Genomic DNA, 24,341 nt, shown 5'->3' on the forward strand with positions numbered 1-24,341 from the left:
TCGGTGGGATATTTCATTGCTTTGAAAACATTAAAAGAGGCAAGCTCCTCCCCCAGTTTCAGAGTTAACTGTCATTGTTGTACATCTATGAGAGCTCTTGTAGTTGGCAAAAATGGTCGCCCCATATGATAGGCATGTCCTTGTCTTCTTCCATGTTCAGAATTAAGAAGTCCGCTGGGAATATAAGTTTATCCACTTTTACTAATACATCTTCGATAATCCCTCGTGGATATGTAAGTGATCAATCAGCTAGCTGTAGAGTTACTGTAGTTGCTTTAGGCTCTCCCAAACCTAGTTTCCTGAAAATAGAGAATGGCATCAAGTTAATGCACCAAAATCACACAATGCTTTATTAAAATAAAAATCACCAATTGTGCAAGGGATAGTGAAACTCCCTTAATCTTTCAATTTTGGTGGGAGCTTTTTCTGGATCCTGGCGCTGCACTCTTCAGTTAGCATTACTGTTTCATGATTTTCCAGCTTGCATTTATTTGATAATATGTCCTTCAGAAACTTTGCATAGTTGGACATCTGGAATAGTGCATCGGTGAACGGGGTGATGATGTGGAGTTTTTTGAAGATTTCGAAGAACTTCTTATATTGCTACTCCATCATATGCTTCCTCAACCTCTAGGAAAATGGAATGGGTGGCTCATAGGGGTTAGCTAGAATGGTGGCCTGACCCCGTGAAGTCTCTGAATTCTCCTTTGGTGTGGATTCACGTGTTCGCTCATTTTGCTGTACAATCTCTTCTTCTGTAGAGAGTGTTGTCTCATTGTTTATACTCGGCCTCTCAACGTGTCTTTCAAGTAGTTGCATCCAACTTTGAGTTATGATTGCTTGAACATGCTCATTGGGATTCAACTCAGTATTACTTGGTAATGTATCTGGTGCCCTTTTCGTCATAGAGAGTGCCATCTGTCCCATCTACGTCTCCAAGTTTTTAATTGCAGCACTTTGATTTTGGAGAGTAGTTTTAGTTTTCCTTATGAATTGATTATTTGCTTCTATGTATTTTTCAGTCTTTTCCATGAACTTTGCAAACATTTTTTCCAATTGAAGTGTCTTTTCTTGCTGAACTTGCCTTTGGGATCTATTCTGATTTTGGGTACCGCCCCATGAGAGATTTGGACGTTCTTTCCAACTGAGATTGTAAGTGTCTGAATTTTGATAGTTCTGTTGATGTTGACCCCATTGTGTGTACTCTATTTGTTCTATTCCCAGTGACAGAACTGGGCATTCTGTCATACTATGATTCGCTCCACTTTCTTCACAATTTGGTTTCCATGCATATGTTGCATTTGCTAACTGTGATATGCTTTCCACCTTATGAAATAGTGAGTCAATCTTTGCTGATAAGGCTGATTATGCATCTACCTCATAGACACCCGAAGGCTTCTTCCGAATCACCCGCTCAGAGGACCACATGGCTGACGTGGTAGACATTCTCTCAAACAATTCCAGTGCTCCATCAATTGTTTGTGTGGAAATTGAGCCATCTGATGATGAGTCTACCATGCTTTTGAAGTACGTGAGTAACCCGGTATAGAAGAATCGGATTTAGATCTTTTTGTCGAACCCATGTTGAGGGTACTTCCGGAGCATGTTTTTGAATCTATTCCATGCTTCGTCAAATGATTCATATTTCCCTTGACTGAATATCAATATCTCATGTCTCAGTTTCGTTATCTTAGCTGGTGAGAAGAACTTCATGTACAAGTAGTGATGCTTGCAATAGGAAGTGAGTCCAATCATTCAAGTGCCTTATCTTGTAGTGTATGTGGAAAAAACCTTAGCCTAATAGCATCATCTGAAATTTCTTGATACCCAAAGTGTTGACACATATCCAAAAATCAAGATATGTGTGTATGTGGATTTTCTTCGGCTTTGCATAAAATTGGCGTCCATTCTGGAACAGCTGTATCACATTAGTCACTATACTGGACTGGTTTTGAATTACTTGATGAGTCAAGAAATCTTCCAAAATCTCATTTCCTTCGTCTACCACCTCTTCTTCATTGGTTGGGTTAATAGGGTTTTTCGGTTCGTTAGCTATTTGCAACTGTACTTCTCTAGTCTCTCTTTGCAGTCGATGAAAAGTGCAACTCAATTTTAGAATTAGCTGGAATAAATTTTCCTCAAGTCAATACTGGCATGCAACTTTGCGAGAAAATCAGTAGTAGCACTCAGATTCAAACAAATTGAATAACTAAACAAAATAAAATAAAATAACCTAAAAAGATGAAAAAAAACAAGAAATTAAAAATTAAAGTTCAAATTAGTGCCTAGAAAAATAAAATCAAACTAATGCTAAATCCCCGACAACGACGTCGAAAACTTGTTCACGAAATATTTTCTTTCGATTTAAATTATCGCAAGTGTAAGATTCATTAACAAGTAGCAAAGTGAATTTTTAGAGTCTGAATATCGTCCCACAGAGATTGAGTAGTTCAATTGTATTTATCTCAGTCGTAACTGAATCTAAATGATCAATTATGAGTTTTTGTCCTAAGAAATCCTAAATCTAAACTAAAGTACTAATATTATGAATTGGATGGTATGCTATGCAAAACAACGTTTAATTTAACTAAAATACAGTTTGATAATTGGGACTCAGGTTAAATGTATTCAATGAATGTGAGTTATACTAGGATCACGAATTCCCAAGTAATGTTCAATTTAACCTTAATTCTACACTTTGACAACACGATGAAATTTTGAAGAATTAATACTCTTCATTTTGTGATCCAAATCAACTATTGGAATGTTTCAATTTAGTCCTCATAATTTGGATTTTCTTCCTTTGTGGTTCTTTTTCGTTTCTTTTCTCTTGAATTTCACCACATTCATCAATATAGTCCTATAAAAGACAATTACATAGAATTAAGTCATAATTCAAACTCTTTGATTATAATTAAGTCATGTTTATGAATTAAATAAGTGTGTAAAAACACACTTATCAATAGTGTAAAAGATATTTTATTTTGGTTAGAATTTTTTTTTTTTGGTATCTTTGTAATCTTTTAGACTTTAATTCCGTTTATAACTAGGTTTTTTTGATTCCCTCCAAATAGGACCTATTATTTCATTGTAACAAACAACTTTTATCATATATTCAATTGAGAGGCAAATCGCTTTCTTCTTGTTCTTCATTTATCTAATTTATTGAACTTATCAATATTTTATTCTTGTGGAGTTCAAACTTTTCGGATGAGATTTTGAAGTCTTATGATGAAGAGGTCAACATATTGTCGGGGATTGTTGGTTGCTTGGTTCAATATTTGTGGGTCAAATTCAAAACTTTGGTTTCTTAGGTTTTGTAGGTTTGAATAAATCTTTTGTAGGTTTCGTAATTTTTAAAATTTTTTCCATCAAAGTGGTTCTTTTTATGAATAATATATTTTTCATGAAATGTATGTTCAATTTCCATTCGAACAACAATTACTTTAGCAGTAATCTTGTCAGATTCCAATTCAAATTCAATTTCTCGATATATTTCAAAAATAAAATAAGTCATTTCAAGTGACTAATAACAATAGCAATAGACATGTCTCTACTGTATAATATTTTGGTTATTTTATTAATTATTTATTTATATTGTATCAAATAACCATGCTAAACAAGAACTTAAAATTCATGCAAAAAACCATGAAAAAGAAGAACTTAAAATTCATAATGTTGAAGATAAACTTTAGTATATCTAAATGTTTAAGGCCATCACATGTTTCTACCAAGTATTTTAAAGCAACTTTTATTTGTGGCATTTAAAAGCTTATTACTTTCAACTTGACTTTTCCAATGTATTTGTGATGGTGGCATAAGTGTTAAACATTTTGTTGGGTTTTTTGATACCCAATAAATTCGAGGCTATGATGTTAACGTGGGATAATATATTTCATAGGCCTAGGTCGATGAATGAAATAAGCCCAACAACCAAGTTCATGAACTCCACTCAGTCTAATTGTATTTTCTTTTGAATGGTTTGAATCTTGGCCTGTTTACTTTTCTTTTTGGTCCAATGAAAAGCCTGACCCTAAACTATTTATAAGATTACGACCCTAGCTATTTTCTAGTGTGATTTGTGTGTGAATTGAGGAGAACTCGACCGCCCCATTTGAAGTGGGAAAAAGACCCCTTTGGTATCCAAAACAGGTTGATTACTTTATGTGATTTGTGGTCCCTTCATAGGCTACCTTTGTGGTGTTTTTTTCTTGCCTTTGTGGTTACAAATTATCACCATTTCTTGTCATTTGTAAATAAGATTGAATAGTTACCGAGGTGAATATACTGGTTGTAAATTGGAGCCAGTTGGTTTGGTTGTTTGGTATAGGAAGGTTCGTTGAACTAAGCCCGAAAAACACCGATTTGAAGATCTTTGGAACGAGCTTCCGTAGCATTTGGTATTAGAGATTCAAGGGGGTGATTTTGTCTTGTGAAATATACCAAAAATATCCAGAAAAATTGGCTGAAATGAGAAAGAAAACAGATCGAAGAAACTGCCAAAAAATTGAGTAAAAATCGGATATGTTTGTGCAATTTTCTGATCCAGAAGGCTTTTGGTGAAATGGAGACCACTTTTGTGACGTGCAGGTGGTGATGTTTTAGAAGTTCCTACGTGTGAGGCCCAAATGCATAGACATTGGCAGACACGTGAGGGTGCGTGGAGCCGAATCTCGAGATGATCTTTTCAGGCAGTTTGTTCCTAATGTTATTTCTAACATTTTGGTGTTGTTAGTTTTCTTTTACATGTTGTACAATAGAATCTGAACATAGTTGTTCTTCAGGCTTTCTGGATTCAATCGTGGTTTGTTTGTTGCTGTAGTTGCTAGAGACTTTAGGACGAATAGTGGTGGTTCTAAAGTGATGAATTCGTGTCTATCATAATTTACGGACTCAAATTGGTCCATTCTGATGTATTGGCCTATCCCAGTTTAAATTTCAGCATTAGCACGTCATCTGTGGGGGTGACAATAGGTTTGTGGTTACCATGAAGGGGTAATATTACTTGTGCTAGAAACTTAGGAGTTATTTGCCATATTTTGAAGTGTTGATTTTTGATTGCAAGTTCGTAGTTGATTTTGTGCTTTAACTATCATATATTCACTGTGTGAGACTACATTGCATGAGAATTCGAACTTTTGTTTACATATTTTCGTGTTGCATTGATTATTCTGTTAGAACATATGGATTTGGCCCATTTGAACAATCTTTTGATCTAAGATTGTGAATCTTACGAAAACCTGGGAATCTAAAATGATGTATATTATGACCTTATGATTACTTTATGTGACCTATCTGTGCATTTGCTTGTTCTGTTTTCTTAAAAATATTTTCGCACTTTGAAGTTAGAATTTTTAATGGGAGAGGAGATTTTTCAATTTGACAACAAAAGATGAAGGGGATTTTGGTTCAACAAAAAGTTTCAAAAGCCACAGATAACAAATTTCTTGTAAACTTGATAGAAACACAAAAAGAAGAGTATGATGAATTTGCTTACACTTCAATTATTTTGCACCTATCTGACTATTTTGAGAAAAATTGGAAAACTTGATTCTATAAAAGAATTTTGGGAAAAGTTAGCGGACTTATATTTGCTTAAGTCCACTCCTAATAAGTTGTACTTGCTTGGATGATTTTTCAACTTTAAATTGGATTCTTCGAAGGATCTTGACAACAATCTGGATGTATTTAACAAATTAGTTTAAGTTATTTTAATTGTGATGAAAGGTCTCTAAAACATATACGACTATTATTTGGCTTAATTCCATGCATGATTCATATAGAGAGGTTAAAAATGTAATTAAGTATGATAGAGACATCTTAATACCCGAGATTGTCATAGACTTACTTAGGAGTAAGGAGATGAAGATTAAGGCCAAAAAAGAGTACAAAAGAAGTGGTGAGTTATATATGATGAGGAATAGGATGAAGTTTAAACAAATGAATTTGGATAAAACTCAAGACAGTAGTGATTTGAGTGATGAGGGTGGTAGGAAGAAGGCAAGGGACGGGACAAGTCTTGTGGTAGACGGTGTTACAGTTGTAGTAAGTTTGGACACTTTATTAGGGATTGTTCCAAGAATAAGGATGTGCAGAAGAGTAAGATGAGAGGTGAGACAAATTTGGCTGTAGCAGTAAGTTGTATGTCTTTTGGTGAGGTGGGGTATAGATGCCTAGGTGATGCAAATTAGAAAGTGGATTCTAGGCGTAATCGGAATCAAATCAATTAAAAATCGAATTTTCATTATTGCTTTCTCTTGTTTTGGTAAAATAATAAATTTGTTTCCTTTTATACAAAAAGGAAATTCTAGTTTTTTCCTTTTATTGCATTTTTCCTTTTTATTGTTATTTGGAACCTATAAATTGAGGTTTTTGGATTGTAATAGACAGACTTGAATATCTAATAAAAAGCTGTAATATTTTCCTCATCCCTCTCTTTTACTCTATTCTCCTTTTGTACTTTTGTACAACATCCAAAACAAGAAAAGAGAAAAGAAAAGGCAGATTAATAAAATCCCCAACTTTCATACATCATAAACGTCAATAGTCAGTAGCAAAATTCCCAATATCTTGAAATTCTAGAATTCACAAAATCCCCAGAGTCAGTAGGCTCGAAGAAAATAGTCATAAATCATAAACTAATTCATAAAACATCAATTATATCCCATAAATGATAAATCAAAAAATGAACTAAAGTATAAAAGAACGAGAGAGAGAGAGAGAGGCATGAATTACAACGACAATATAGTGGGCCAATGGTATTGGAGAGCCTTGGCATTGGCGACGACTCATCAACATTCGACAGTAGGTGACAGGGAAGGGGTTGAGTGCACACCGGGAGTGAGCTGAGAGGGATTGAGATATGGTTTGCACTTTGCTAGTTTGGAAATTAGAATGATTGCAATTGAATTATGAGTTCTAAAATAATATAAAACATTAAGGTAGTGTTTGATAACTTTCAATTCCATGAAAAATGGAAATTCATTTCCACTTTTTGCCAAAAATGAGTGTTTGATAGGTAAAAAATTCTAGATGATTCATTTTCCATGATTCTTGCCACCTAAGCAATTTTCCCACTTTTCCTTAATTGGAATTCCAATTCCGATTTACTGCAGCGGAGTTTTTTTTCATCTTTTTTTTGCAACGAAAACAAATTTTAAGAATTATTGTAAAAAAATATTTCTCTTTAATTGACTATTTCCATGTAAAACAAAACCAAATGAACGCCAAAAAATAGATTTTTTTAGCAATGGAAACAAATTTCATCCACAATACCAGTAAATTCTTTCCATTTAATTGACAATTTTCATGTAAAATAAAGTCAAACGAAAACCAAAAAAACTTTATTTTAAACATTTTTCACGTGAAAAATTATACTAATCAAATACAATAATTTACAATTCCTAGAAAAACAATTTTCCATCAATTCAATTCCCTGAAATTCGTTTTCTTTACACCCAAATTTCATCTTTGTAATCAAACGGACCCTAAATTAATCTTAGATTTGGCCTTTTTTTTTTTTAAAAAAAAAGAAAAGAAAAAAGAAGAGGCCCAATTCCGAAAGAAAAGGCCTACAATTAAAAAAAGCCCAATCCATTAACTATCATCGTCAACCTCAAACTTTCTGCACTCCGCTTGTGCCTTCAAGTTTCCTTCCTGGCTGGCTGGTTGGCTTCCGATGGTGAAGTAAATTCCGGCATGGCAAGCACGTATGATTGTAACCCCTTGTCAAGTGCTGGCTTCGCCACTAAACCTAACATTTACATTTTAATTGAAGATTAGTATGTTTGCTATTTGGACGGCTCAATTAGCTTAACTGATTGCATTTGACTTTTTTTTTTGTTTGTAATTTTTGTTTTATCCTGACAAAAATTATTCGGTTAATTTCTTTAACACTAGAAAGAAAATTTGATTTAAAAAAAAAAAGAAAAAAAAGAAAAAAGAAAAAAAGCAATGTGAAGTTACTATGGTAGGATTTCTCTTCCCTTGAATTTAGTTTTTGTAAGTTATAATTTGTTAATCCCTTATCTCGTGTCCCTTCTAGATGATAGCTTACCGACATATTCGTAAAATCTCTGGGAAAGGTTCAATGTCAATATTTCCTTGGCAAGTTAGGAGTTATGAATTTTCCCTTCCGAACTTGAAGGAAAGTATTAATATTTGAAATATTATGCAATGGTGAGAATCCAACTCAAAAACCAATATCGAAAGATATGACACATCATTGTGTATGAGTCATTATTTTAATTTACTACCTTTCCATTATAGAGTTATTCTGATTTCCATACCCTATTTTAGGGGTGAACGTGATTTGGTTAGGACGGTTTGTGCTATATTTTCAACTCAAATCATTTTATGCAGTTTGATATTTTTTCAAACCAAACCATAATTTGCGGTTTGGTTCAGTTTTAATCCGTGATTTAACTTTCGACATTATAGTAATGTATTTAACATAAGTTAAATATAAGCTTAAATGAGAACTAATAATGTTAAATGTTAAATTACATTCATATTTTCAAAGTTGGTTGCTAAAAGATGTTAATAGAACAAATACATCTTTCTTCGTTTTTATTTACCTTTTCTTATTTGACATTCATATTGTCATATAGCGATTGGCAAATGTAGAGTTATATTATGTTATCATAGTTTGGTTAAAACTCCTTTCATCTTGCTAGTGAGATGTTAAATAAGAATTGAACATGATATGTTTAGATGTACAAAGATTGATAGAGTTTCAACTTATTGGGAATTGACGAATTTCATCCTCTAACAACTTCATGAAAGTAGAAAGTAATAATAATACTAGTTAGGAAACTTTAATATTTTCACACAATCAATATGCCCCTCCTTCATTCTTTCCAAATTACGAATAAGTACATTAATCATCTAGGAGCACAAAAAATCATTTTATCCATTCAAACCACAACTCATAAGTGTATAATAAGTTCAAAAAAATGAAAGAAAGAACAATGAAAAAATGGCTTGAATAAGAATCTAAGACTTACTAAAAGAGAAGAGAGAAAGGGGCGATTAAGGTAGAGATTAGTAGACTAACGGGCAAAGGTGATTGACGATTCGTTCAACAGTGGCAGACAAGCGTCAAATGTTGAGGAAATGAGAGTTTATATTAGGGTTTCTGAAACTTTGGACGTGATTTGTTGAATATGATTTAGATTGTTGAATATATATATATATATATATATATATATTATTTATTTTTTCATTTCATATGATTTTGGAATAATTTTAGTTTAGTTTAGATATTGAGTGAGGACATGTGCTGTGAACCTGTTAAATCATATGTCAATAATGATGAATCTAATTTACTTTCTATGATTATTTCAATAAGATAATTATAATTTGTATTGCTAAATTGGTAATTTTTTTTAAAAGTGAAAATTGTAAAATTTTTAAGTTAATAAAATTAATATTTTTACTAAAAAATTTAAAAACGGTCTGATTTGATTTTGTGCGATTTTTGAAAATCAAAACTTAAAAAGCCATTTTGAAATGGTTTGGTTTGGTTTGCGGGAAAAGAAACCATGGGTCCACGTGGACTCGAACCAACGGTTTCAACTCAACGATTTCGGTTCGATTTGCGGTTTCGCGATTTTTTTGTGCAGCCCTACTCTATTTGTTGTCTTTCCCTTCTATAGAGATGCTAGGATATTTTCCCATTTTATATCGACAGATATGCCATAATTTTTAAAAGAACCACATCTGAAACTAATTACTACAAAAGTTTGTTGCGAAAGCTCGCTTCAAGATCTTCGATTAGGTGATTTTTGGGTTCAATTTTTTGTTTTATATGCACAAAGCAAGCAGCTGGTTTCTTTTTTTCTTCACAGTCTCACACACATGGCTGAATGAAAAAGCAATAATATATAGATATGTTAGATTCTAATTGGACCACGGAAGGAGTAAATGGGCCAAGAATCAAGAGTCGTCCAATATGTAAATATATGGACCGTAAGCAACATTAATTTCTTAAACTACTTCCAATAGCCATGTTATTTTCAGGTTGAGCCTTTAGACTTGGTTGATGAAAAACCAATTCACCATCAAGGCCTGTGAAATATAATCTAACATTTAACATCATTGCTCAAGTTTATTGGGTATCATAACCCAATACATCTCTACTTGATACCCAATCAACCTATAAACAACCAAAACATAAAGTTTATACTTGCATAATCAAGACAACTAAGCAAAATTGAATCACAAACCTTACATTGTGTTTTGGACCTAAAACACATATCATATCTACTCCGTATACTCACCAGGGCTAAGGTCAAGAAATACCCAAGTAGGATTAAGTAATTATAGTAATCAATTAATAGCCTATAACGATGAAGATAAAACAACATATAGATCTTCTCAAAATACGTTCACATAAAATAATAATACCAAATTAATCAATCAAATGGCCAACACATATGCAACAATGCATAAAATGACTCCATGAAAAGACCTCACCATACTAATCCTATTCTATTTCATTTAGCTCGTATCTCGTGAACATATATCTCCTCTCATCGTCCACCATATTCACTAGACTGGTCACTAACACATGTCTAATTGGTAAACCACAATAGGTTCCAAGTCTGTGGGATAATCCTTTATCACTACATCGCTTCTCTCAACTTAAGTGGATATTGGGTATCCACCTAATAGAAGTGATAGAAGTGTCACTCTCACACTCTACTTGATAGGGTCTTAACAAATAGATGATTCCAACATTAAATCATTTCTCCACTCATGATTCAAATGTCACTTTCAATATCCCTATGAATATCACTAATGCATCTTCAGGTATTTGTACTCCACATTACCAAAAGATGCACAACATATTTATTGTTATTATATCCCACCCACTATGCATGCGAACACATTACACAAAGTAACCAGATTGCTATCAAATTCATGCAAATGTGCATATCAAACATATTGCAATGTAACATATAAACATGTAGCAGAATTAAGCAATCACACACATGTATAAAGGACTACTCACATATGCATATATAGTAACTAGATTTACTCTTAATAAATCGTACTAGGGCCATCACTAGACCTAATAGCAACATTTATCTCACTTCTCACCTTACCATTTTGCTTATCTTTAAGATGTCCCCCATAAAGTGTTTAGTCTTACCAAAACTATAACACCGACTACCACCGAACTTGTTCTAGCCCTCGCCCTTCTTCTTACCACCTTCATCACTCTAGTCACTGCTAGTGTCACTACCGTATTGAGCCTTATCCATACTCATTTATTTAACTTTCATTCTACTCCTCATCATATGTATCTCACCACTCCTCCGATCGACTCTTTCAACCTTAATCTCCATTTCCTTAGTGTTAAGGAAATCTGTGATAATCTCGAGCGTTAAGGCGCTCATGCCATACTTAATCACATTCTTAATCTTCTTATATGACTCAGGTATAGAATTGAGTAAAATTGTGACTTTATAAGTTTTAGACACCTTCTCACCACAATTAACAATATCTTGAACAAGTTTGTTAAAACATCCAAGTTATCGTCAAAATCCTTTAAAGGATCTATTTTAAAATTGAAAAATCTTTCGAACAAGTACGACTTATTTGAAGTAGATTTAAGCATGTATATTTCCAACTTTTTTTAAATTTCTTTTATGGTATCAAATTTTCCAACTTTTTTCAAAACAACATTCGATAGATTTAAAATAATTGAAGTGTAAACAAGTTCATCATATTCTTCTTTTTGTACCTCCGTCAAATTAGCAAAAAATTTGACAACTATATCTTGAGAATTTTTGTTGAACCAAAATTTCCTTCATCTTTTGTTGTTAAATTGAAAAATCTTAGTTTCTATTGAAAATTTCTATTTCAAAATGTGAAGACATTTCAAAAAATAGAACAATCAAAACTACTTAATTCGATAACACAAGTAATTCTAAGGCTAAAGTATACACCATTCTAAATTTTTCGAATTCCGTGAGATTCGAGATCTCAGTATTAAGAGAATGGTCAAATGGGTTAAATCTAGGTACTCTAATAGAATAATCAATGCAACATGAAGGTATGTCAACAAAAACTCAGTTTCTCACACAATGCAGTCTTACACAGTGACTTAATGACAATTAACCACAGAAACAATTTATGAATTCAAAGTTAAATCCAACACTTCAAATATGCCAAATAATTCCTAAGTTCTAGCATAAGCAATGGTTAGCCCACACGATAACCCCAATCATAATGTTAACTCACATGATGACTCACTAATACTAAAATTTAAAATGGGATATGTCGGTATACCAAAGGAGATCAAGATTGAGGGTTTGTAAATATAGAGAGATAAGAATTTACTATTTTAGGGCCACTATAATTCGTCCTAAAGCCCCCAACAATTGTAGCAACCAATCAAGCACAATCAAATCCCGATATAAGAAGGACAAAATCATCTAAAAATAAAATTTTACCCAAAATAGAAACCGAACACCACCATATGGCTTGCCTAGTTGTTTGGCGCAAATTGTTTGTTCAAACTTTCATCAAAAACTGACTGATGTGCTTGCACATGCTTTGTGGAAGAATCATTCACCTCTGACCACGCGCTACCCACATAGGTGCTCCTCTTTCTCCACAGCTAGAATCCGACGTTCATTTCACCAAACTCCTTTTGGTTTGGTCAAAAAACTCAATTATAGGTTCGATTTTTGTAAAAAAATTGGGACAAAACTTTTGATTTGATTTATATCGATTTTTACTTTATTTTCAAGTCATTTCTAGCAAGAAATCCAACACTTAAGAGCTTTGATACCAATCATTGTGGAAACTTGCTCTAAGATCTTCGATTTAGTGATTTTCGGGATCAATTTTACTTTATCTTTCTCTATCAACAACCAGTCTACATTGGTTCAATCCATAACCAATATATTCATCTCGACCGCTTCTTAATCTCATTTACAAAGGACAAAAGAGTTGGTGTTGATTCATAGTTACAAAGGCAAAGAGAAAACCAATGAAAACAAGGCACAAAGACGAAAGATGACAAAAGGTTAGCCACCATTTTCTAAACACAAAGCAAGCAACATATTACTCTCTTTTCTTCACAATCACACACATGGTTGAATGAAGAGGCAACAACATATAAATAGGTTAGATTCTGATTGGACCAAGGAAGGCGTAAATGCACCAAGATTCAAGAGTCGTCCAATAGATAAATATATGTGCTATTAGAAACATTAATTCCTCAAGCTACTTCCAATGGCTCACATTTTTTACGGGTCGAGCCTTTAGATGTAGTTGTGGATAATCAATTCACCCATCAACCGAGGCCCGTGTAACATAATATGATGTTTGTCATCGCTTGAGATTTATCGAGTAACAAAACACAACAAAGTTAACATAATAAATAGTCATTTTCTTGATCCTCTACCCACGCTTAACAAAAGTTCTCTTATGAGTAACAAAATTGGAGCATCATAAAACTCTATATAATTTCATGACCATTCATATTGATACAATCCTAGGTAATTAGGATAGTATGGCCGAGTGTGAATCTCACCTCTCTTTGACATTCCCAACTTCAATTCCCTTCACTTTATTCCAATTATGTAAAAGTCGGTCTTGTCCATTTCTTTAAATATTGGTAATAATACAACTACGAGTATTGCTATTCAATGAGATTATTTCATTGTACATGTGTTGAGTGCACACATGAAGCATATAGTCAAAGTACAACTCTTTCTTTTTAGCTTTTGATCAATAGATATAATTATCTTAGGGCCCATCACTCGATCTAGTTTTTGTGCACGATGTCAAATAAACTTCTAGGTGATCAATCCTAGTGAGATATCAACTATATCAAAGTACCACCCAGTGTCAAACCTAACCCGAGAACTATCATCAAGAAGGCCACACCTCAAAGTTAAACTTTGTTCGATAGATCATATCTTAAAATGTAAGTGTGCAAATCTAATTAAGGATACTAATTATCTTCCAAAAATTTGGGTTATAATCACATGCCATTAATTTAATCTCAATCTCTTAAATTATAACAACTTTCTAAGCAATACTTATTTATCTCAACATATTTTTCAAGGCATGAAACTAAGATTTACTTTTTTTATACAAACGTTATAGAATAATATAAATTTGATTTATTATTTCAAAAACATAAAGAAACAAAAAATTAAAACTACAAAAAGTTAAAACGGTAGAAACAGAATATTGCAATCTGAGGCCTGTGTAAGCAAGGTTTCCTTAAAACAATTTCGCGCCTCATCTTAGGTGCTTGAGGTTTAGTTTAAGTGCTTATTTTTTAAATACAATGGAAAACCAATAGAGTCTGAGCACTGCAAATATTACTTCGATGAAATGAATTCGTGTCAGAATAGCAACACCAAGACTTAGATGGAAATGGAGATTTTTTTTTCAGAGAACTAGAATTGGAAAATTATGCTGAGATTTTATAATTGGAAATTCTGTGGAGTGTGTAATTTTATTATAATCTTGCCTCCCATGAATGTTTGGAGTTTCAACAGTTTCAGAGGCTAAAAAATCAATTGGAGAAAGCAAAAAAATTATCAAAAACATGGATACTCCTAAGGGGCCAATTTTGCTCCTTTGGTCTGACATTTGTGTATGCAGGTCATGCTTCCACACAAGTTCAAGGTTCGATGTACAATTTTGATCCTTGAATTACACCTTCTATGCGTGCACGTGGAAAAAGCTTCTATACTTCACATGAATACACCCTTCTAAAGTGTAACCATATATAAAGTGGTCATTGCTTTCATCAACTATCCATTCAATATAGTTTTCCTTCCTACATGAACCATTTTCCAATGTTCTACTTTGAACTCCAATTCTTATTCACCCGTTTATCATTTTTGACAAATAAACATTTGTTTTTGATGTTCTCACGGAGGAGAATACGGATCAATTTTGATTTTTCAAATTGAACCAATGGGTCCTACCTAAAATTATGCCAAAAGTAAGCTAAAAAGCCCATTTTCCAACAACTTTCTCAATCACATGTGCATTGCACATATCATCACTCAACTTATTGATGATAAACACAACTCAAAAGTATAACCAAAACATGTTAACAAATAGTTTCACATAAACTAGAAACTAAGCACATAGCGAAAGCACTCACTACAACACCTTATGCAATATGATGATGATGATGATGATCTTGAAATCATGAAGATTTGCAAGTCAAAATATGCTTTTATACCTTAAAGTAGTTCTCATATGGAAGCTATGTATGAATTCCCATAAAGTGCAAAAGAAATATAGTTTTAAATTACTGAAAACTAAGGTATCCTGTATCCACACCTCCAATTAAGGTATCTGGATCCTGAAATTAGATATCAACAGCCAACAAATTAGACATGCTAAGCGGTAAAATATAGGTATTTATACCCTCTTTTCGAGATATTTTTAACTGGGTGGCAAGATATCTATATCCATAAAGGCATAATATCCTGCAACTCCCAACACTTTTAAGGAATTAATGTTTTTCTTTAGAATTTGGATCTCAAATAAACATTTTTGCAGAAGCAATATATATAACACATAAATAATAGAATATATGAAACACACATAAAATAGATATAATTCTACTAATGTCAACTAAAAGAGACAAATTTATATATGCATATTGATAAGTGTATTTTATACACTTATCTAGGCCATTAGATTAGAGTATTTGTTAGTAATTTGAATGATTTATAGCCTAATTTTGTATTAATTATGTTTTTTAGGTTAAATAAAATGCAAATGGGTGAATTTGGAAGAAAAGGAACGAAAAAGTGCGAAAACGAAGGAATTCCAAAGTTTGGAGACCAAAGTGTAAACATCCAATAGTTGATTTGGACCCCAAAAGGATGATTGAAATCATATGACATCATTTGGATGCAATTGGAGGGCAAAGAAATGAAATAATGAAGAAGCATTTTCACAAATCAAATTCTAGTTGAAGAAGTCATGCACCGAATTTTCAGCCTCAATTTGAGAGCCATTTTTTGGATAGAAAACGTTCTAATTGAAAAAATTTGTATTTCAAAAAAAAAAAATAATTGTAGCTTTTTAAGTCGGCTTTCCAACGCACTTTGAATCACCTCAATCGGACTACAAAAGAGAAAGTTACTCTGATGAAATTTTACATGGAAAAAATATTTTGACATCCTATATAAGCCTAAACACCCCCAGAACGAATGGGAACCTCCTTTTTGACCTAAAAATTTTATATTCTACATATTTTGGAGGCGAAGAACAAGGCCAAGCATGAAGATAAAGGCAGATTATGCAAGTATATTGAAGAATATTCATCACTTTTCAAGATTCAAGCTAAGAAATTGGATTTTTCCACTTGCTCCATTGTTTCTTCTTTGCGGGTGATTTTTTTAATATTTCTTGTGTAATTTAATCATTAAAATGCTAAGCCAGTTTTTCTATTGTATTGGATGAATGATGAACTATATTGCATATTTGTTTTGATTTAAGACTATTAATTTAGTTATTTCTTTATTTTCTTGATTGATTTTGCATACCCATTGCATTATTTAATTGATTGGCTGCCAATTGAATTAGTTACTTGTCGTAGTATTGGGAGGCTCACTATAGGTCTAGAACATTGCTTGATTAATATACGTTTAATAAATTTTAGGAATAAGACTTATCATGTGTGCAATCTTTGATATTGTAAAATTGAATGCGTTCTATTTATTCGAATTCAGATTAGGAATAAATTCAGGTCGTGATTAGGATTGATTTAATTTGTCTTGAAAAAGAAATTTAATTACAATAGAATTATCGATTGAATGCATGAACAAAACTAGCTACGTAGTTAAGAAATGGAATAGATAATAATAGGTTGATTCGTAATCCCATACATTATTCCCATCTACGTATTAAATTTGAATTTTACACTCTTTCGTAGATTAAATTAAATCAATTAAAAATCACAAAACACTTTTATTTTGTTGACTTTGATTCTAATTAAAGACTAGGACACTCAATTAAATTTTATTTCTCGTGGAACGATACTCTCAACTCATCAAATCTATTACTTGTCAACGATCTCTTACACTTACAGGTTTCGCACGAACAAGTTTTTTGCGTCGTTGCTTGGGAATAATTGATTTAATTTGAGTTTATCAGTAATTTTTAGATTTGAAGTTTTTATTCCTTTTTCTTTTTTTATTTACTTTATTTGTTTAAAGCTATTCATTCAACGATCTAAGTCTCTCGTTTTAAACTTTTTAGGAAATAACAGTTGATGCAAATTTCTGATGAGATCGAGCTTCTTCCAATAGATCCTGAAATCGAAAGAACTTTAAAACAGCGAAGAAGAGAGCAGAGACAAGCAAAAGATATGACATAAAATCAACATCAGAATCAGGCTCAAAACCCTTTGCCACTACCTCAGCCAATTTAGTCAAGGGCAGTAGCAAATCAAAGAGAAGCTTTAGTGAGGGATTATGTAAATCTCGTGCCAGTCCGCGTGCAACTGACTATTGAGATATCCACCTTTTGGACAGACATATAGATTTTGTTCAATTGGATCGACTTTTGAATTATTTTCAAACTACAACACTTTAAATGATTTACAAAAATTCCAAACAAAATCAATCATTTCTTTAAAATTAATAAAGTGTGTGTATATATATATTGTGTACGATTAACACATATTTTTTGAACTTCTTTTAGTGATCTGATTAAAGATAATTAAATTTTAAAATCATGATTTTAAGCAATTCGTGGCCTATGGCGCTATCAAGTCCCAAGTATATGAGCGTATTGATGGGGTCAGATTTGGGGGTATATCGTTGAAGGTCTGGGGCTGGATGATGGATTAGCCACACGTAATGGAGAAGGGGATAGATTGAAGTGTGACTTTGGGCCTGATTGATGGGACACGATTGCCTTCAATTGAGCTGTTTGGTTTAAATAAAAATTGAATTTTGATAGAAATCAATAGAATGTATGGTTGAAATATTTATAATCCTATAAAATATGTGATTAAAATTAATTATTGACTTTAACTTAGATTTAATTTAATTTTTAATGGAACCAAAAATGGGCCAAATAAATGAATGTCTAAATAGTTATAACTAGTGAAATATATTGTCTAATTGTAATATTTTAAAAATGACTAACAATTATTGGATTCTTACAATTTAAGTATGTGCTATTTTTACATTAATCCCAAATTTGAAGTATTAAATAACAAAAAAACTTAAATTAAGCAATCGATGATAGAATCATCATATTTTTTGTCGTACATACCCGAACTCTAATTTCAATTCACAGCTTATATCCTTTATTTTCTAAAGTCTATACAACACCACTCTCTTTACCATATTACTTTTACAATTCTCGATTCTTATGAAATGTGAAAATAGTAATAAGTAGTATTTAGTAATATGTGATTAAAATCAGTGTTTGATTTGTACCGAGTTTATAAATTATTTTCTATCTAAACGGAGCTTTTCGAAAAAAAATCCAAGAAGACGTGATTCATTACTCACAAAATTAAAAAATAATACAATAAAATAAATAAAAAAATTTATTGATCTGTCCTAATTCACGACTACGCTTTGTACACTATATACCTTGTCAACATTCTTTCAGTGAAATCATCTCCCATTCTGAGTAACTTTCAGAAACTAAACATCGTGTTCATGTTCAAAAAAAATGTCTTTCTAGGATCAATATCGAATGAAAAAGTTCAAGATTTATAATATAAGAACAACAAGAATCATGGTTCAATGACAGTACTCCAATGGCACAATGGGCAGGTTTGAGTGATATCCAACCATATTTTGATGCATTCAAAGTGAAATCCATGGTTGCATGTCGGAAGACACCGGAACAATTCATGGTCTTTGAATTCAAAATAGACAGACACGTATCTCCACCTTCTTGTTTGATGTAAATATCGATGACTATCTGGGATCGATTTGAAGTTGGTAATGATGGTGGTTGCGGAGGCGGCGACAGTGATTGACGGTTTACGACTGGTAGCTCATTTTGTTCTGATTCTGCATATCTATCCCATCTCTTTGACAGCAGACACTGAATCAACAAAACATCACAATTGAGGCGAAAACATATAGTAAAAGGTTCAAAATATCAAGCATCATTAAGGAAGACGATGTAGAAAAGAGACAGAGCGGTTAGAGCAGACAGAAATTTGCAATGCACAATGGTATTTATATACTAGTGTGTGAGTCTGTACAAGGAAATAAAAGATACCTATTTGTTTTCAGTCAATGTAAGGATTTTTTTTTAATTAGCATAACCGCTTAACGGTTACTGTACGTATGGAGATTTGCTCTAGATTTTTTTATTTTAGGTAAACTTATTATTATTATTATTATTGTTAATCATTGAATTTGTTTTAACTTTTAAGCTAGTTGAGAATTTTATTAAGAAAAGCTTAATTCTTGAAATTAGTCTTGACTTTTATAATTTCAAATTTTAGTTTATAAAAGCTTAATACATCTGTAGATCTGCTGCAAGAACATGGTCAATAACAGGATTTTATATAGATATAAACTTGACCAAATTTCATTGACAGTTAAAAAATAAAAGAAAATTTTGTCAATCAAAAATTGCCATTTCAGCACTTGAAAATGGCCCCTATTGTTGAACCGATGCTATAGGTACCTGGCTCGTTCACAAAATTTTTATAGGTACCAAACTTGGTAATTTTTGATTGATTTTTGGCCCTAAAAAAGGAGGGAAAAAAGCAACTATACAAGTGGTACCAGTGCAGTACCTGGAAGGAGCCTGTGCATTTTTCCCTGTCTGTAGGGAAAATCCCTTGCCATTGACCTTGTACGGCCAGTTCAATCCATTCTCCTGGGGATAAACATTGTTCAGTAGGATCGACTTTTGAATTATTTTCAAACTACAACACTTTAAATGATTTGCAAAAATTCCAAACAAAATCATTAATTTCTTTAAAATTAATAAAGTGTGTATAAAATGTGTACTATTAACACATATTTTTTTGAACTTCTTTCAATGATCTGATTAAAGATAATTAAATTTTAAAATCATGATTTTAAGCAATTCGTGGGCTATGACGTTGTCAACTCTCAAGTATATGAGCGTATTGATGGGGACAGATTTGGGGATATATCGTTGAAGGTCTAGGGCTGGATAATGCGTTACCCACATGTAATGGAGAAGGGGATAGATTAGAGTGTGGCTTTGGGCCTGATTTATGGGGCACGATTGCCTACAATTGAGCTGTTTGGTTTGAATAAAAATTAAATTTTGATAGAAATCAATAGAATGTATGGTTAAAATATTTTTTATCCCATAAAATATGTGATTAAAATTAATTATGGAATTTAACTTAGATTTTATTTAATTTTTAATGGAACAAAAAATGGGCCAAATAAATGAATGTCTAAATAGTTATAACTAGTAAAATATGTTGTCTCGTTGTAATATTTTTGAACTCACTGACAATTATTGGATTCTTACAATTTAAGTTTACGCTATTTTAACCTTAATTACAAATTTGATGGACGAAATAACAATAATACTTAAATTGAGCAATTAATGATATCATCATATTTTTTGTCGTACGTACCTGAACACTAATTTCAATTCACAGTTTAATCCTTTATTTTCCGGAGTCTATCCAACACCACTCTCTTCACCATATTACTTTTACAATTCTCGATTCTTATGAAATGTGAAAATAGTAATAAGTAGCATTTAGTAATATGTGATTAAAATTAGAGTTTGATTTGAACTGAATTTATAATTATTTTCTATCTAAACAGAGCTTTTTGAAAAAAAATCCAAGAAGACGTGATTCATTACTCACAAAATTAAAAGATAATACAATAAAATAAACAAAAAAAACTTTATTGATCCGTCTTCATTCATGACTACACTTTGTACACTATAGTCCTTGCAAACATTCGTTCAGTGAAAGCATCTCCCATTCTGAGTAACTTTCAAAAACTAAACATCATGTTCATATAAAAAAATTGTCTTTCTAGGATCAAAATTGAAAGAAAAAGTTCAAGATTTATAATATAAGAACAACAAGGATCATGGTTCAATGACAGCACTATGGTGGCACAATGGGCAGGTTTGAGTGATATCCAACCATGTTTTGATGCATTCGAAGTGAAATTCGTGGTTGCATGCTGGAAGACACCGGAATAATTCCTAGTCTTTGAATTCAAAATAGATAGACATGTATCTCCACCTTCTTGTTTGATGTAAATATTGATGACTATTTGGGATCGATTTGAAGTTGGGATGATGGTGGCGACATCGTCGGTGGTGGTGGTTGACGATTTACGACTGGCAGCTCATTTTGTTCCGATTCTGCATGTCTATCCCACCTCTTTAACATCAGACGTTGAATCAACAAAAACATCACAATCGAGACGAAAACATATAGTAAAAGGTTCAAAAAATCAAGCATCATTAAGGAAGACGATGGAGAAGAGAGACAGAGCGATTAGAGCAGACATAAATTTGCAATGCACAATGGTATTTATACACTAGTGTGTAAGTCTGTACAAGGAAATAAAAGATGCCTATTTGTTTTCAGTCAACATACTACCTTAACTGCTTAACGATTACTATACGCGTGGAGATTTGCTCTAGATTTTTATTTTAGGTAACTTTTTTTTTATTGTTAATCATTGAATTTGTTTTGACTTTTAAGCTAGTTGAGAAATTATTTAAGAAAAGCTTAATTCTTGAAATTAGTCTTGACTTACTTTTATAATTTCAAATTTTTGTGTAGAAAAGCTTAATTCTGCTATAGATTTGTTGCACGAACATGGTCAATAACAGATTTTATATAGATATAAACTTGATCAAATTTCATTGATAGTTAAAAAAACGAAAGAAAATTTTGTCAATAAAAATTGCCATTTCGACACCTGAAAATGGCCCCTATCGTTGAAGCGATGCTACAGGTACATGGCTCCTTCACAATTTTTTTTATAGATACCACACTTGGTAATTTTTGATTGATTGTTGGCCCCAAAAAAGGGGGAAAAACCATAGAGGTGCTATCAGTACAGGACCTGAAAGGAGCCTGTGCATTTTTCCCTGTCTGTAGGGAAAATCCCTGCCACCGAACCTGTACAACCAGTTTAATCCATTCTCCTGGGGATAAACATTGTTCAGTTGGATCGATTTTCGAATTATTTTCAAACTACAACACTTTAAATTATTTACAAAAATTCCAAATGAAATCATTCATTTTTTTTAAAATTAATAAAGTGTATATATATATTGTGTGCTATTAACACTTATTTTTTGTACTTTTTTCAATGATCTAATTAGATAATTAAATTTTAAAATCATGATTTTAAGCAATTCTTGGCGCATGACGCTATCAACTCTCAAGCATATGAGCGTATTGATGGGGACAGATTTGTGGGTATATTGTTGAAGGTCTGGGGCTGGATGGTGGGTTAGCCAGATGTAATGGGGAAGGAGATAGATTAGAGTGTGGCTTTAAGCCTGATTTATGGGGCACGATTGCCTTCAATTAAGCTATTTGATTTAAATAAAAATTAAATTTTGATAGAAATCAATAGAATGTACGATTGAAATATTTTTGATCCCATAAAATATGTGATTGAAATTAATTATTGACTTTAACTTAGATTTAATTTAAATTTTAATGGAACAAAAAATGGGCCAAATAACTGAATGTTTAAAAAGTTATAACCAGTAAAATATATTGCCTCGTTGTAATATTTTTAAAGTGACTAACAATTATTGGATTCTTACAATTTAAGTTTATGCTATTTTTACATTAATTACAAATTTGAAGGACTAAATAACAAAAATACTTAAATTGAGCAATCGATGATAGAATCATCATGCCTGAACTCTAATTTCAATTCACAACTTATATCCTTTATTTTCCAAAGTCTATCAAACACCACTCTCTTCACCATATTACTTTTACAATTCTCGATTCTTATAAAATGTGAAAATAGTAATAAGTAGTATTTAGTAATATGTGATTAAAATTAGTGTTTGATTTGAACTGAATTTATAAATTATTAAACGAAGCTTTTTAAAAAAAATCCAAGAAGACGTGATTCATTACTCCCAAAATTAAAAGATAATACAATAAAATAAACAAAAAGAACTTTATTGATCTGTCTTCATTCATTGTTACACTTTTTACACTATATTCCTTGTCAACATTCGTTCAGTGAACGAATCTCCCATTCTGGGTAACTTTCAGAAACTAAACATCGTGTTCATGTAAAAAAAATGTCTTTCTAGAATCAAAATCGAAAGAAAAATTTCAAGATTTATGATATAAGAAAAATAAGAATCATGTTTCAATGACAGTACTCCGGCGGCACAATTGGTAGGTTTGAGTGATATCCAACCATCTTTTTGATGCATTCGAAGTGAAATCCGTGTTTCCACGTTGGAAGACATCGGAACAATTCTTGGTCTTTGAATTCAAAATAGAAAGACACGTATCTCCACCTTCTTGTTTGATCTAAATATCAACAACTATCTGGGATCGATTTGAAATTGGTGATGATGGTGGCGGCAGCGGCGGCGGCGACGGTTAACAATTTATGACTGGCTACTAATTTTGTTCCGATTTTGCATGTCTATCCCGCTTCTTTGACAACAGACATTTAATTAACAAAAAATCACAATCGAGGCGAAAACATATAATAAAAGGTTCAAAATATCAGGCATCATTAAGAAAGATGATGGAGAAGAGAGACAGAGCGATTAGAGCAGATAGAAATTTGCAATGCATAATGGTATTTATATACTAGTGTGTGAGTCAGTACAAGGAAATAAATAGTTATACTCTACAAGGAAACAAATATGCCTTTCTGTTTTCAGTCAACGTAAGGATTTTTGTATTACATTAACAGTCTATTGTACACGTGGAGATTTGCTCTATATTTTTTATTTTTAGGTAAATTTTTTTATTATTATTTTTTTGCTTAATCATTGAATTTGTTTTAACTTTTAAGCTAATTGAGAGTTTTAGTTCAGAAAAGCTTAATTCTCGAAATAATACTACAACAACAATTGCCTTTTACAACGTTCAAAAAATGTTGTTAAACACCTTTTGCAACGTTTGGACATATGTTGCAAACCTCAGTGTTGCCGTAGAGTGGAATGATACGACAATGTTTAAAAAATGTTGCCGAAAACTTTCAGCAATGATTTTTAAACGTTGCGGTAAGTGTCTACAGCAACGTTAAAAAAACATTGCTGAAAGTCTTTCACTACGTTTAGAAAATGTTGCCATAAGTGTTTCATAACAGTTTTTTTAATAGTAATTTATGTAAATTAACTCG

The sequence above is a fragment of the Olea europaea genome, chromosome 12, assembly GCF_002742605.1.
Source record: "Olea europaea var. sylvestris chromosome 12, O_europaea_v1, whole genome shotgun sequence".
In the NCBI taxonomy this organism is placed as follows: Eukaryota; Viridiplantae; Streptophyta; class Magnoliopsida; order Lamiales; family Oleaceae; genus Olea; species Olea europaea.